This window comes from Carex rostrata, chromosome 34 (genome assembly GCF_964058835.1).
Source record: "Carex rostrata chromosome 34, lpCarRost1.2, whole genome shotgun sequence".
In the NCBI taxonomy this organism is placed as follows: Eukaryota; Viridiplantae; Streptophyta; class Magnoliopsida; order Poales; family Cyperaceae; genus Carex; species Carex rostrata.
The window spans coordinates 4,265,928-4,282,636 of record NC_135951.1 but is presented as its reverse complement, the minus strand read 5'-3'; the positions used below and the strand labels follow the sequence as shown (position 1 = coordinate 4,282,636).

General features: G+C 35.0%; 2 protein-coding genes across 3 annotated transcripts in view; one reads left to right on the top strand and one right to left on the bottom strand.

Annotated features, from left to right (window-relative positions):
* Window positions 1–16,709, bottom strand: part of LOC144548926 (disease resistance protein RGA2-like) — a 44,273-nt gene that overhangs the window by 14,207 nt on the left and 13,357 nt on the right. The gene's annotated exons all lie outside the window — the stretch shown is intronic.
* The window catches only part of LOC144548931 (uncharacterized), a 42,288-nt gene that overhangs the window by 18,697 nt on the left and 6,882 nt on the right, over window positions 1–16,709 (top strand). Inside the window, exon 2 of one of the 2 annotated variants that reach the window (XM_078297666.1) lies at window positions 4,231–4,242. The exons of the other annotated variant lie outside the window; for it this stretch is intronic. The gene's annotated coding sequence lies outside the window, so the exon portion shown is untranslated. Of the gene's footprint in view, window positions 1–4,230; window positions 4,243–16,709 lie in introns of those variants that run through there. 2 annotated transcript variants of the gene reach the window in all.

Here is a 16,709-nt window from a genome sequence, read left to right as displayed (position 1 = left end):
TTTGTTCTACAAAAAATCAAGATACAAAAAGGAAAGTGCAATTTCCTTATTACTTATACAATTATTTTATTTTATTTTTAGAATTGCTCCAGTGTACTGCTTTTGAACCATCAAATGACATATGAGCATTATGGGAAAATAAAATATAATTACTTCTAGGGGTGTTCATCGGTTTGGCTGTTGATTAGGCAAACCAAAGTTAAAAATTGGTTTCAAAAGCACTTCGAACCAAATTCATAATATATAAAAGTTCGGTCAGTTCAGTTATTTTGATTTTGAAAATTTTCAAACTGAACTGAACCAAAGTTAAAGTTATAATTCAATTTTAAAAAGCAAACCGAACTAAACCATTAAATCAAATAAAACTTGAACTATTTGGTCCAAACTAATTCATTTCGATTAAAAAACAACTAAACTAGACCCAATGAACACCCCTAATCACTTGTGTTATACTTAGTATAAATCAATTAAATTGTGAGAATTAGATATCCAGCAAGGTATAAGCAAGATAAAAGCATAATCACTAGAAAAATGTACCAAAGTAAGGTAAAAGCAAGAAATTGATTCATGCTTGACATGTAAAAGCAAGATATTGATTTTTTTTTCTTTTATTTTTGAGGATAATGATTCATTTGTTACCAAATGAATGAAATGGAAGGTTTCTTATGAAAAAAAGGGAACGGGAGAGCAACTACTCCACATATTTGCATTTGCATTTTAATTTGTTTGAATTGAGTTATGTTGTATTTTTGGCTAAGTCACTAAATTATATGAAATAAAATACGACAAAGAAAGAAAAAAATTTACAACTAAGTTTTATCTTTATTTACTGTTTCAAAATTTCCTACGAGCCTACTTTTATTTCTTTTATTGCTTCCTCTTTTTTTTTTTTTTTTTTTGGCGCGGGGGGGGGGGGGGGGGGGGGGGGGGGTTGGGGTTGGTGGGTGGGTTGTTTCCACGCGGATTTTAAGGGTTATTTGAAATTTGTTTTTGTGTTAATCTCCAAAGAATGGATTTTGACTAACTCCAAGTTTCTTCATTTTGCATTTAATTACCTCCAAACGGTATATGCAAGTCTAATATTCATTTATAGATATCTTGACATTCAATCAAATCAGGTTATCTAGATTGACTAATTAAAATGATAAGTAGCTATATAAAATTGTTAATTTTTTAGGTGGCCCCGGGCTTGAATTAATGTTAATTTAGATTATCATTCGAGGATCCAAGTATATTCCTATATATTCTTTAGAATAGGGCTTGAAATAATATTTTTTTTGTCATTTGTGCATCCTGAACTATAGCTATCAACAAGTCAAAATAAATTCTTAGACTATCGATAACGCACTTTAGATATCTTTTTTTTTTTTTAAATTAATTAGCATATTGAATTGGATAAACTGATATGGAGAAGTGTATGATGTTTTTGAGCATATGCTCTAACTGATAATTATTTACTTTTTTTTGTCCAATCTCCTCCATTTTTGTAGCAAATGGAGGTGTCGTTAAATGACAACAGTATAGCACATGTTGCCCCTAAATTCACAACTTTTTGATATTCATTAATTTCTGCATTGCCTACAAAGAAATCGCACGAATCCTGACCAACAGTAATGATATCGATCATACAACTTTTGCTTACACACATAATATTCATTTGAAAAAGTGGATGTCAATAAGTGTGTGTATATATATTTTCGTGTTAGGTTTAGCATCGTTGTTATATGAAACATATGCTTAGTTTCTCATTTATTTTTTGAAATTATTAATAAAGATATTTATTGTAAAGCTTTTTAGGAATATATTTTATTTCTATATAAAATTTAGAATATAAAATATACATAATAATTGTTTTTATTTTTTTCAATTGTTTTGTATATCTCTAATTATGCAGTAAGATACATACTATACTTCTTTTTAATTAGATTTTTTAGGTTTGTAAATTTTATAAGATTATATAGAAATTTATTTATTTAAATGTTATGTTGATGTTAACTAAATTTTTTTTTGTTCATTGTATTTTAAAAATAATTATGTTTTATATGTGTTATTTTGTTTATTAAATTGGTTAATTCTTGAACATAAATAGTTAAACAAAATAAGAAAACATCAATAAAACTTTTCCTCTCATACATTTTAAGATTTTAAAACATATAAAACACTTGTCGGCAATATTTTATATTGAAAATAATAACTGAAAAATAAGAAAAGTTCACATTTGTATACTCCGTATAACAATATTTTCTGAATTTGTTGTTTGGGAATTTCTACTGGTGAGCGGGCCTCTTTTTTAACATGTTGAAGGAAACAAAGATCATTGAAGTAAAGCATTAATATAATTACCGAATTCAAAAGCATAAGCAAACAACAATGCATTATAAAAATAGTAAGAAGTAAATTAATGTATGTCATAAAAATATTTTACATAAAAAGGTACAATACAGACTTGTCTATCAAAATTGAATTGGATATGGTTGGACTGGTTGAGTTAATGTTATACAGGCCTATATATTTGAATGAACCACAAATTTACAGAAGTATTACTTTTAACACATTTAATTAAAAAATTTCAAATGTTCATGATGTTCTAGATGTGCTATATATACACACACGTGTATGTATGGTCTTATGCCGTTATTATTATTGATATAAAAAAAAATCTTGTTCAATTTTTAAATAAAATGTATTATTGAAATAAAACAAGATTTTGAAGGAAACCAAATATAAAGATTGCAATACAAAATTTTGTTGTGTTGACAATAAAAGAAAATAGGATCCCATTAGCCTTTCATCCGTTAGGGGTTTTATATTTCATTGGTCATTTTTAGAATAAAGACAGAGTAATATATAACTATCTCCATTCTTTTTCTATTTTTGAAATATTGAACCTTTACTTAGGCTAATTAGGGTAATTTTATAGGCAACTGTTAAAATTTCTTTGTACAAAAGGCATGACAGAGCCTCTTGTAATTAGATTGAAAAATTAAAATCATAAATAAATTTCGTAAATTACTCTCAAATTCTCAACATGTTAATAAAACTCTGGTTTCACTTTTATTTAGCGGATGGGTGAATTTTTCTTGTAGCAGCGTCTCATGATAAGATTTAAAATGTACAAATATAATACTTTAAATTTATAAAAATTAAATCTCTCAGCTATGTGATTAAATATTAGACGTATTAGAATTAGAGGTGAAAACGGAGTGGATACAGAGCGGATAGTGATCAAATCGTATTCATTTTCTTTCTTTTTTCCTTTTTTCAGATATGAATACGGACAAAATATCAGACATATCAGACGGATACGGATACGGATCTGAATCAGATTAGATATTTATTAAATAATATAAATAAATACTAAAAAATATGAAAGTTCATAATATTTATCTAATTATAATGATGAAGAACATAAATTTCCCATAACATATATTAAAATATAAGGTATATAGCTACTATTAATTGAAACGTAAAACCATATCAGTATCCTTATTCACATGAATATTTGGATATCAAATACCCACATCTAAGTTTTCAAATACAAATCGGATGTTATCCATACCGTTTTTCATCCCTAATTAGTATAGTATTAAGAATGTTAAATCTCTTAATAGACAATAATAGTTCATGGGCTGGCTTCATCAGATGAAGATATCGGCCCATAATTTAAAATGCATTTTATATTTTGGGCCTAAGCAGAAGCGTGAAGGCCCAGAAAGAGTGCTGTGTAATTACAATTACACGCGTCTTTCCATCATAAAAACTGACGGACACGTGTCAACTCTCCTACGTGTCGGATTGCCCCCCAAATAATCATTTCCTCATTCTCTCTCTCTCTCTCTTTTTATTTTTTTTATTTTTTTATTTTTATTTTTTGAGAGAGAAATTGTCCGTAGGCATATATTAACAATCAAACACAGTTTAGTACCGGGATCAGATACATTGGATATTGTACAGCTACCAGTATAAAACATAAAACAAAAATTACATGAGTAGAAACCAAAAATTTACTACTCCAGGAGGCTGTGATTGTGTAAGAGAGTGTACCAGGACCTGTGAATCAGAGTAAAAAGAACATCACATCGTGTGATGCCTTGTGCTAAAACCGCTTGGATTGCTCTAAATAGACTGAGGCACTCCATATGGAAAGCTGAGAAAGGTCTTTTATAGCCTAGATACCGGTTTTGGTAGAGACATGACATAGTTATTAGTTAGAGAGAGCATTGTAGGGAGTTGACATGTGCCCAGACACGTTGTACTGGGGTATCAGGTGATATTTGTGTACCAGAAAACACAAAAGAACACCTGGATTTCCAGATTTCCCACATAATGATCATAGATAGTGCACTTTAGTTATGGTCTAGTGAATGCCACATTTGTTGTAAGAAAAATAGGAACCGATACTATCTGGAAAACATCAGTTCTGATACCAAGTGGAGACATAAACCAAGTGACCCGAGAATGTGTACGGTGAAACAACATACGACTAATGGATTCCATGTGACTACTACAGATGGAACATTGCAGGTGTGTATGGTCTATTCGTCTATGTAAAACCTGACCAACAGGGAGGTACCTTGTTTACATGCCAGATCTTCTTCCAGAAAACCTGGTCAGGAACTGTACCAGTATGATTTCGTACCTGATCGAGCAACAGCCGGTAACCGTTCTTGAGGGTGAATTTGCGAGAAGTAGAATAGGTGAGAACCAGATTATCCAGTATGTTGGCTGATATCAATTTCCCTGAAAACATTTTATGCTAACACACTGCCAAGATGTAAGTCCAAGTTTTCAACTGAGTGAGATCAAAACCAGTCCCGTTTTAGTTGAAAAGAGAAGCTACCGTAAGGTGCCTCTATTGCTGACTTGTTGAAATTACAAAACCCCACCCCGAAAACCAGGGAGCATTGAAAAAGGGGCATTTTTGTCCATTGACAATAACCCATTGAATATTTGAGATAGACCAGATTGGCACGTTGCCCCATTATTCCCCGCCATAGGCTGTTACAGTTTGTGGTACTTTGCATGTATGAAATGTGGCCACAGTGCCTTAGTTTCATTCAGGAGTTTCCCACAAATCTAATCCCCTATTCACTTTCGGCAGATTGATGGGGTCCCATGCTAATAACGCCATATAGTGTTGTTTATCAGGCCCCCAAAAGAAACGTTTAATTTTAGACTGATTTGGGGAAAATTGTGGTTCCCATAAAATACAGCAAAGTTGACCCACTGGGTCCTAGCTGGTGTTAGCAAGTGAGATTTCCATCCTTATAGGCGGTGGTCCATCCGCTTTACCAGTTCTGAGAAATGCAAAGATCATGAGGCATTAACCTGACATCCCAGGGAAACTTCATTTTGCTATGCCAGCTGAATTCCGAGTGCACCAGAGAGCATCAAGACCAGTGGGGGAGGTGTGACCGAGCTGAACCAAAGCTTGGATTCCCGAAAGCGCGCAAAACACCTGGAGAACTGATTTGAACTGCTGCATTTCATGAAAGTTGGCAGCACCAAGGAGAAGAAGATCATCCTCGTATAGTATACTGGTAATTGGTAGGGCTGAGTGTGCAATGGGGACTGGGGAGGCCTTGTATAACAGCTTGCTGTACGAGATGCTGCAAAGAATGAGAGTGTTAAATTATAGATCTCATTATTTAATTAATATAGAAATAGAAATTTACTTATTTACAAAAATAGATAGATACCGGTAACGTGTACCTTCATTACTAAAATAGGAAATAGTACCAACGCCTAGTTTTGGAGCCTTGTAATTATAAATAGGAAATCTTGTAATAAGAAAAACATCTTTTTTTTCTCAATATAAATTTTCTCTCTTCATTTTATACTATCTATCTCTAAAATTCAACATGGTATCAGAGCGACAGATCTGAAATATACCGCCCGAGTATCACATAAACTAGCAAAGCTAGTCGGTACCAAAAAATAGCGAAAATCTGCAAGAATCTGCCAAAATCAAAATGGCTCAAGAAGGGCAAGGGCAACAAAAGCTAACACATATTTTGCTCAATGGCCAAAATTATTTGTCATGGGCAAAGGCTGCATATAGAGCTCTAAGTGGTCGGGAGGTGTTAGAATATATCACCGGCGAAATGAAAGAGCCAACGGTAGTAAATCCAGAAAATAAGACCGAAATCGAAAAAAAGGCAGCAAAAAATTGGAGAACGAAAAATAATAGAATCATAACCTTGCTCATGTTGTCAATGGAGCCAACCGTAGCTGACCTCTTCGAGACGGCCGACACGGCGTATGAGTTGTGGGAAGCCGTAAAAACCATGTACGGGCAACAAAATAATTTTTCCCATATCTATCAACTTATGCAAGAAATCCAACAGGAAAAGCAAGGATCAAGAAGTAATACCGAGTACCTCGGTGCTCTTAAGAAGAAAAAGGCCGAACTTCGGACTTACCGGCCTCTAACCACAGATCTGACCACACTTCAGAAACGAGATGAAGAAGATGACATCTTTCAATACCTCGCCGGGCTGAATCCGAGCTATGAAGCGGTAAGGTAATCATGACTACGGCACCTCTTCCCTCTTATTCTCAAATTCAAAACTTAATTCAACAAGAGGAAAGTAGGAGATCAGTCATGGGTGGTCCACAGATCACAAAATTTGAGGAACACGAGACTCGTGGTTTAGCTGTAAAAAACCCCAATTTCAATCCAAATCGACCAAATCAAAATAAAAGCGAAAAATGCAATCACTGTAAAAGAGAGGGTCACACTCAAGATCGGTGTTGGTTTCTCTATCCGCATCTCAAACCTAAAAAAATTAGAGGGGAGAAAGGAGGAGATGGACAAAATTGGGGAAGAAACGGTGGAAAAAATAAGACATTCCACTACTAGAATCCTCACTTTTTGCAAGGGTCCGAATAGCCATTTCCAAGAGTATGAAGGCTCCATGGAAATAAAATGGGCTTTTCTGTCAGAGATCTGACACAGCATACAATTTCCAAAGGTAAACCCTTGGAAAAGGTAGCGCTTGTTAATGCTTCCTGTTTGCCAATGGAAATGTATCATTTACACCCTTGGAAAAGTTTGGCATGATCCGCCACCCGCCAAAATAGACCAAATATTATATTTATATGGACGGCTCATGGAAATACTTGAGAAAATGCCCTTGGAAATGTTTTTCTTAGTCTGTTTATATTATTTTATTGCGAAGGCTCATGGAAATACTTGTGAGAATGCTCTTGGAAATGTTTTATTGGTTCAGTTTATATTATTTTATAGTTGGTCATACTATTTCCAAGAGTTAACCCTTGGAAATGTTTTGCTTAGTCTGTTTATATTATTTTATTGTGAAGCCTCATGGAAATACTTGTGAGAATGCCCTTGGAAATGTCTGATTGATCCAGTTTATAATATTTTATAGTTGGTCGTACTATTTCCAAGAGTTAGCCCCTTGGAAATGTTTTGCTTAGTCTGTTTATATTATTTTATTGCGAAGGCTCATGGAAATACTTGTGAGAATGTCCTTGGAAATGCCTTATTGATCCAGTTTATATTATTTTATAGTTTGTCATACCATTTCCAATAGTTCGCCCTTGGAAATATTTTGTTTAGTCTGTTTATATTATTTTATTGCGACTGTTCATGGAAATACTTTAGAAAATACCCATGGAAATGTTTATTGATTCAGACTATACTATTTCAGAAAATACCCATGGAGACAGAAACATTTATGTAGATTTTTTATCTCCCTTTGAATTGTCTAAATAAACAAATCACAACAGCAAGCAAGAGTAATACATCATAATTAAACAAATCCTAATCACAATAGCAAGCAAGTATATCACAATTAAGCAAGCAAGTATATATAACACATATCACAATATGAAGGAAGTTAGTATAACACATCAAAATCACAACAGCAAGCAAGTATACTAGAATTGTTAACAATACTTCCCCAGATTCAAAATATATACCCCACAAACATGCAGTTTTGTATACCAAAATATATGCCCCACCAATTCATCTAGATACCAAAAAGCAACAAAGTCAAGTAGATAACATTTGCCTAAGTTAACAGTCCCCATCCCTACATCCCTAATTAAAAACCTAATAATGTCTCACATGCAGGCACACCTTTTTTCTTTTCTGGGAAGAATTTGATTCGCTTGCCTCCGTTCTTGTTAACAGTCTCCCATATTCTCTTGCTTCTTCTTAAGTATAACACATCCTAATTAAACATATTAGTGTGAGTAAATGAGTAGATGAGTAAAATTAGCATTAAATTACATTTTTCGAATCATGTGAAGCCCTACCAATTCTCAATCTTGGTGTCTCAATTCCCTATAATATATATAACAGCCAAAATTGAATGTAAAGTAAATTTCAAATGCAAATAGTGACACATACATGTATTGCTTAACCAATTAATATTCTTGATCGGATTGCTCGGAATGATCAGATTCCCACTCCTCTTCTTCATAATTGTAATGCCCTTGCTTCATGTCATGATCTTCCTCACCTACCTCTATGTTGTTTTCGTCCCTCACCATTGATTGCGGTGCCGTTGATGGTGTTGGTGGAATTAAAATTGAATCGTTCACTAATTCAAACTCATGCAGCCCAAGAACCATTCCATCCCAATCAAATTCTCGTTCATTTGGTGTCATGATTGGATTATCCGGCCTTTCCTCTTGGTAATATTCGATGTTTGAATCGGCGCTCCCATCACGAAACCTTGCTTTCGGGCTTGTTTTCATCGCCACCCACCATGGGCGTCTTTCTGCCTTATCCGATGCATAAGGTAGGTAACACACTTGGGTTGCTTGAGCTGCTAACACAAACGGCTCATAAGTTGCAAGGCGAGAAGCATGTTTAACCTCCACAAGTCCATGTGCTTGGTCCACCCTCACACCATTTACTATGTCGAACCAATCACACCTAAAGATAGCTACTCTGTGGGCATCATATACTAGCTCAATGACCTCTTGGAGAACACCGTAGTAGTCGGTTGGTATGTCATTTCCATGTTACTTTGTGAATTTTGGTTAACAAATGTATCTATTACCTCGTCTCTACTTGGATCAATTACCTCGTCTCTACTTGTTTCCTTTTAATACTTTCAAATGTATCTATTATAAAACCTAACAACATCTAATATATATCTCAACATGTTGGAATGTGTAGAGAGTTTGATACATGCATGCTCAACTCTGGAGTAGCCACAAGCCCACAAGATTTGCCAAAAGTACGTGAAGATAGGTTTCCAGATTGGTTACGGAAAAAGGTACTAAATTCCCGAGAAGATTGCGATGACTACATACGAATGGTAGGAGTCACACCTAGCAAACAAGCATAGACCTTCAGCAATGAATGATGCTGATGTGGTAATTGATCCAAGTAGAGACGAGGCTAACACACAGCTTGAAGCGTTAGATATCAACTCCTTGCGGTTTACAAATGATAAAACACAAGCAGTATATGTAAGTTATAATATGTACATTTATTTGCTGAAATTACATACCAACTTGCATAGATTAGAATCACTATTAAACCAGTAATGCACTGCCTCAAATCGCAAATTAATAGCAACCTTTAATATCAGTATTGCAGGACCAAAAAATATACCACAATGCGATTTGGGATGTTCAATGCAAACCATTAAGCTTGAAATAGTTACTGACAAATATTACTCCAACCCCCGAAAAAAGAAAGGTTAATTGGAATAACCCCTGTGCACTGTATGAATTATCGTAACTCTTATTAGCTATTTTTAAAGGAAATATAATAATACTATATATTGCCTGTATGTTGCAAATCATAGCAAAAAGTGAACGACATGAGGGCTGCTCAGGACGATTCCGGCATGGACGAGAGCACCATGTTCTTGTCAGCTGTTGGCGGACCAAAAAATGGTAGGATACAAGGATTTGGATGCATGCTTGACGATAAGGTTGATAAAGCAAACAAACGAAACAGTGCCAACAGAATACCATGTCATGATTCGAGCCTGACGACCGATGGAGGGGACACAAACTTATCTCGTGCTGAATTACAAGCGCTCTTAGCTGAAAGTGTTCGTCGTCAGGACGAGGAAAAACAGGAGAGGAAAAGAGAACTAGCACAATATGACTTCTACATCAAACAACTATTCACCATGATGGGGTCACAAGTGCCCACTGCACAGGTAATTAAGATCAATATTATTCCAAATTTAGGGTTTTACAATTGTCTACTGTGTTGACAAATTTTAATATGATACTTTGGTTATAAGTTGCTTGTATAAAATCATTATATCATCTATCTTATACCTGTGTTGTGTGTAGCACATGATTAGATTTATGTATTCAACAATCTAGTAAGGTTTGTTTGGTGCTGCTTGTTAGTCGTAATTATGTTGATAATTATTGCGCATGGGTTGTTCATTTTGTCGCGCATCTCTGACCTGTTTACTTGTGAATTATTGGGCATTTTAATGCTGGATTTATGATCCCCGGTACCAGTTTGACCCATCTTAGTTCCGCTTACTGGCGCCAGCCTTTTTCTACTTGTTTATATGTTGTTTGTTGTGTAGTTTTTTCAACTTGTAATCAGTATTAGGATTTTTCTGGTTCTGACCTAATTCTGGTATTGTATAAGATAAAGAGGTGTCAATTCTGACTTGTGGCAATTTCTTATATTAGAGGGACTAATCTGAAAAATATGACAACCCATGCACATTTGTAAGGCTAAATAAATATTGTGTGCATTGTTCAACTTAGGCTCAAGTACACAATTCTGAGACTCGACAAGGTGTGATTGGCAATTTAACTACTTTTCAGGTGCCACTTTTTAGTTAAGAACTTCATGTTTTAAATGTTACTAAATCAGATCCTACTAGTGTAATCTCCAAATTATAACACATGTGTTTGCATTTTCTATGCTTAGGGTGACGATTCAACCCGTCAACCATCTCATGAAGGAGCTTCACACATTCAGCCGGGTATCTCACAGGTAAAGTTTTAGCAGGGGATAGAAATAAGAAAACAATCAGCACATTGTTATAGAACAAGCACCTCCTTGAGCCATGTTCCTCTTACTATTGTGATTAACGTCACTGGATAGAAATAAGAAAATGTGAATTAGAACCACCTTGCCACTTGCTACCCTTATTACTGTGATCCCAATTACCAAATATAGTGCAAAAATAAATATCATAAACAATAACATGTTGTTCTTTTGATTGATATACTTAGGGTCTGTCATGTCCTACACCAAATCTGGGAGGGCCTTTCACCGCACTCTTAAATCGGGCTGAAAATGATGAAATTGACACAGATAGAGCTGAGATGGACCCATGGTTCGGTCAGTCTGGCTTCAACGTCAACCGCCCCATCTAGTGTGGAAAAGTGCTTCAGATTAGGAGTAAATACATATTTCGGTTTTAACAAATGCTCAACATGGGGTAACTTAGTTTGTGAATTTTGGTTAACAAATTGGGGGGGGGGGGGGGGGGATATTTTGGTATAGTAATGTACTCATGTTGAGTATATTTCAGCATAGTCATGTACTCATGTTGAGTATATACTCAACATGAGTACATGACTATATATTTTGGTATAGTCATGTACTCATGTTGATGTATTTCATGATATATTCATGTTTTTTGTAACTAAATCCGATAGGTTTTTATGTAATGCACGATGACTATGTTAAGGTTGATTAATTATATGCTATCGATCTATACAGATATCATTATGTTTGTGTTTATTTTGTTTAATGGGAACTGGGAATATATATCAGTACCAGGTTGGTACAGGGAGGATTGATGCATAGGAGTATGTTGGTATAGTACCATTTAGTATGACATCGCCATGGGTCTGTGCATGGAAAACATAAAACAAACTACCATGAAAATACTCAAGTGGCACCCACCAATGTTCCCTTTGAAATAAGCAACTGGACCAACCAGTGCTCCCTTGGAAATATTTAGTGGGTCCCAGGTCGGCTAACCTTGGAAATAAATCAAGTGGACCCCACACGATTCTCTTTGGAAATAAATCAGTGGGCCCTAGTTGGCTAAACACTTGGAAATAACAAGATGGCCCCCACCGTAGCTAACCTTGGAAAAACTTAATGGGTCCCAAGTAGGCTAACCATTGGAAATAACAAAGTGGGCCCCACCTTAACCATCCTTGGAAATATAGAGTGGGTCCCAGATTGGCTAACCCTTGGAAATAACCAAGTGGGCCCCATCTTAACCATCCTTGGAAATATTTAGTGGGTCCCAGGTCAGCTACCCTTGAAAATAAATCAAGTGGGCCCTACACGATTCCCTTGGAAATAAATGAAACAGGGGCCAAGTGTGAAACTATTTCCAAGCGTCCTATTTCCAAGGGTTTTTCATGGAAAAAGTATATTTCCAAGGGTAACCGTTGGAAATGACTAAATTTTTGACTATTTCCAAGGCGACTATTTGCTACGGTAGTATTTCCAACAATAATCATTGGAAATGGCGTTTTTTGGGCCTGTTCCATGAATAAACCATTGGAACAAGCCATTTTCTGGCCCTTGGAAAAAGTTAGGATTCTAGTAGTGTTCGCTGTTTCGAATGAAGAAGAAGGGGTCAATAGACTAACGGGTCCGAATCAAGTCGGATTGGGAACCCACATGTATCCAGGCGGACCCATTAGCCACTCTGGAGGATTCAGCGACCAAAGGTTCAGACCCATTACAAATAGCGGACCCGTTAATGGTTATTTCGGACCCAACAGCAGCTCTGGCGGACCCAATAAACCAGGCGGACCCGTTAACTCTGTTTTTTTCGGAAACGGGTCAGGTCTAGCGGGTCAGTTCCCATATTGCGCTGGCGGGTCAGTTCAACCGGGTCAGGGGCAGAATTGCGCTGGCGGGTCAAGTTCAACCGGGTCAGGAACCTATTATGGCGCTGGCGGGTTAATAAACGGGTCAGGAGGTGGATATGGCGCTGGGGATCAAGTGCAACAAGCTCTGGAGCATCTTTCTGCGCTGCTTGGGAGCCTAAACACCCCTAGTGCATGTGGTATTGCCTCTTACTCAAAAGATTTATTTTTTAACCAAATTATTATAGATAGTGGAGCAACCGATCATATGTTTGGTAACAAACAATTGTTATCAAATATAAACCCGACCAAGAATGATAAATTTGTCTTAGTTGCAAATGGCATGAAGGCACCAATAAATGGCATAGGGGAAATTAATTTATGTAACAAGTTAATTAAAAATGTTTTATACTTAGAAACATTTCCCATAAACTTACTTTCTATAAATAAACTAACACGAGAATTAAATTGTAATGCAATTTTCTCTTGTAAAAACGTCGTATTTCAGGACCGGGAAACCGGAGTCAAGATTGGTGAGGGATTTTTACAAAACGGACATTATTTATTGAACTCCAAGCAATTTAATTTGTGTGCTTCCGCAAAGACCGTTAATTTTGATCTATGGCACAAGAGACTTGGGCATCCATCCGACAAGACTTTAAGTAGTATTTTAGATTTTAAAAATTCAAATTATATGAATTGTGAAACATGTAAGTTAGCTAAGCAAACAAAGCTTCCTTTTGTACCTTCCTTTAGCAAAACTAAGGCTTTATTTGATTTAGTTCACTCCGATGTATGGGGACCGGCCCCAATTGATTCATATAATGGATTTAAGTATTTTGTTATTTTTATTGATGATTTCTCAAAAACTACTTGGTTGTATTTATTAAAATCTAAAGATGAAGTGTTTGGGTGTTTTTTTGAATTCTTATGTCTTATAGAAACTCAATTTAATGCCAAACTCAAAATTTTTAGATCGGATAATGGAACCGAATTTATAAACAACAAATTTTCAAACCTTTGTAGAGAAAAATGAATCATACATCAAACAACTTGCATAAATACTCCGGAACAAAATGGAGTATCGGAAAGAAAAAATAGACATTTATTAGAAATGACACGGACTTTACTATTTCAAAATAATGTTCCTAAAATTTATTGGTCGGATGCCCTACTTTGTGCCACACATTTAATTAATAGACTATCAAGTGTGGGTTTATGTAATAAAAGTCCGTTAGAAATCATCTACCAACAAAAAATTACATATGACCATTTAAGAATATTTGGTTGCACAAGTTTTGTGCATATCAAAAGAAAAGATAAACTTGATTTTGTGTCACAAAAAACTATATTTTTAGGATACTCATATTACAAAAAGGGTTATAAATGTTATGATCCGATTAATAAAAAATTATATCTTTCTAGAAATGTTACATTTTTTGAAAATGAGCCATACTTCAAGGAAAAAGTATTTGACCAAACAAATATAAACAACCACATTGTGATGCCTTATATGGATGACTTAAATTGTGAAGCAACCAATATTTGTGAAAATGAAGTTAGTGAAATTAATAATAACACAAGTGAAGGTTTAGTACAAAATAATTTAGGAATTAGAAGGTCACCTAGGATACCAACACCATCAACTAGACTTAGAGATTATGAAACCTACACGGTTCAATACCCCATAGAAAATTTTGTTTCTTATGACAAAATTTCATCCGAATACCATACATTTCTCACTTGTGTTGAAAATAAATTAGAACCAAACAATTATCAAGACGCCATTGAAAATCCAATTTGGTGCAAAGCCATGAAGGAAGAACTTAGTGCCTTGGAACAAAATGAAACTTGGAAAATAGTCCTCTTACCAAAAAATAAGAAACCGGTTGGATGTAAATGGGTATATAAAATCAAATATAATAGTGATGGTACCATAGAACGGTATAAGGCAAGATTAGTTGCCAAATGGTTTACACAAACCTATGGAATAGATTATAATGAAACCTTTGCACCGGTGGCAAAAATGAATACCGTTAGAATTTTATTCTCTATTGCTGTAAATAATGGTTGGGATCTTTACCAAATGGATGTTAAAAATGCTTTCCTTCAAGGAACACTTGAAGAGGAGGTGTATATGACATTGCCACCCGGTCATAAATTGGAAAACAATTCTAACTTGGTTTGTAGGCTAAATAAATCAATCTACGGATTGAAGCAATCTCCAAGAGCATGGTATGGCAAACTTAGCTCTTATTTAATTTCTTGTAATTTTAAGGTTAGTAATGCCGACCATTCTCTATTTACCAAGTGTGATGGAACCAACACAACTCTAATTTTAGTATACGTAGATGACATTATAGTTACCGGAAACAATTTTGAACATATCCAAACAATAAAAAAACAATTAAAAGAAAAATTTGATATAAAAGATTTAGGATACCTCAAGTATTTTTTAGGAATAGAAGTAGCTTTTTCAAATAAAGGACTTTTTATCTCACAAAGGAAATATACACTTGATTTATTAAAAGAAACCGGTAAACTAGGATGCAAACCGGCCTCTACCCCATTTGATTACAAACATAAATTAAATAGTGAAGATGGTGAACCAATAAAAGATATGAACCAATTTCAAAGACTTGTAGGAAAATTAATCTACCTAACGGTTACTCGTCCGGATATATCCTTTTCCATAAGCCAAATTAGTAAGTTCATGCACTCACCAAGAACACCACATTTAGAAGCTATAAATAGAATTTTGAGATATTTAAAAGGGAATCCCGGAAGGGGCATTTTGATGAAAAACAATAACTCTAACAACATATGTGGCTATTCTGATGCAGATTGGGCCGGAAGCTTCGATAGAAAATCGACAACCGGCTTTTGCACATTTGTAGGCGGAAATTTAGTCACATGGAAAAGCAAGAAACAAAATGTTGTGGCACGTTCAAGTGCCAAAGCGGAGTATCGTGCCATGGCATCAACCGTAAGCGAATTAACTTGGATTAAGCAACTCTTATCGGACATGGGGTTTAAAACTCAAGAACCTATGAAAATGTTTTGTGATAACAACTCGGCACGACACATAGCATCAAATCCCGTGTTTCATGAGCGAACGAAACATATAGAAGTAGACTGCCACTTCATTAGAGAGAAAGTTCAAGCAAAGGAAATAGAAACACCGTACGTTAAAAGTGAATATCAACTTGCAGATATTTTCACCAAAGGCTTGGACCCGAATCCATTTGAAAAGATTATTAGCAATCTAGGATTATATGATATATACATTCCTAGCTTGAGGGGGAGTGTTAAATTATAGATCTCATTATTTAATTAATATAGAAATAGAAATTTACTTATTTACAAAAATAGATAGATACCGGTAACGTGTACCTTCATTACTAAAATAGGAAATAGTACCAACGGCTAATTTTGGAGCCTTGTAATTATAAATAGGAAATCTTGTAATAAGAAAAACATTTTTTTTTTCTCAATATAAATTTTCTCTCTTCATTTTATACTATCTATCTCTAAAATTCAACAGAGAGAGGATCGATATTCATGCACAAAATGAACAAATATGGAGATAGCGCACAACCCTGGCGCAAGCCCCAACTTAATTGGTTCAAAGCAACCATCCCCTCCCCCATTAATAAGAACAGTATATCGAGCAGAGGTGATACAAGACATTAACCAAGAAACCAGTTTAACCGGAAAACCATGCAAATACAGTGTTCCATCAAAAGTTTCTAGAACAAAAAAAATAAAAAAAATTAGAGGGTAGCTGGCATCTGTTTCGTCATAAAAGAAAACTGGCTCACGTGATTTAATTGCAAAATGACAAAATATGAAAGGAGATGCATGGTTGAAATCGCCAATATGCTATTAAATAATTTTATTAA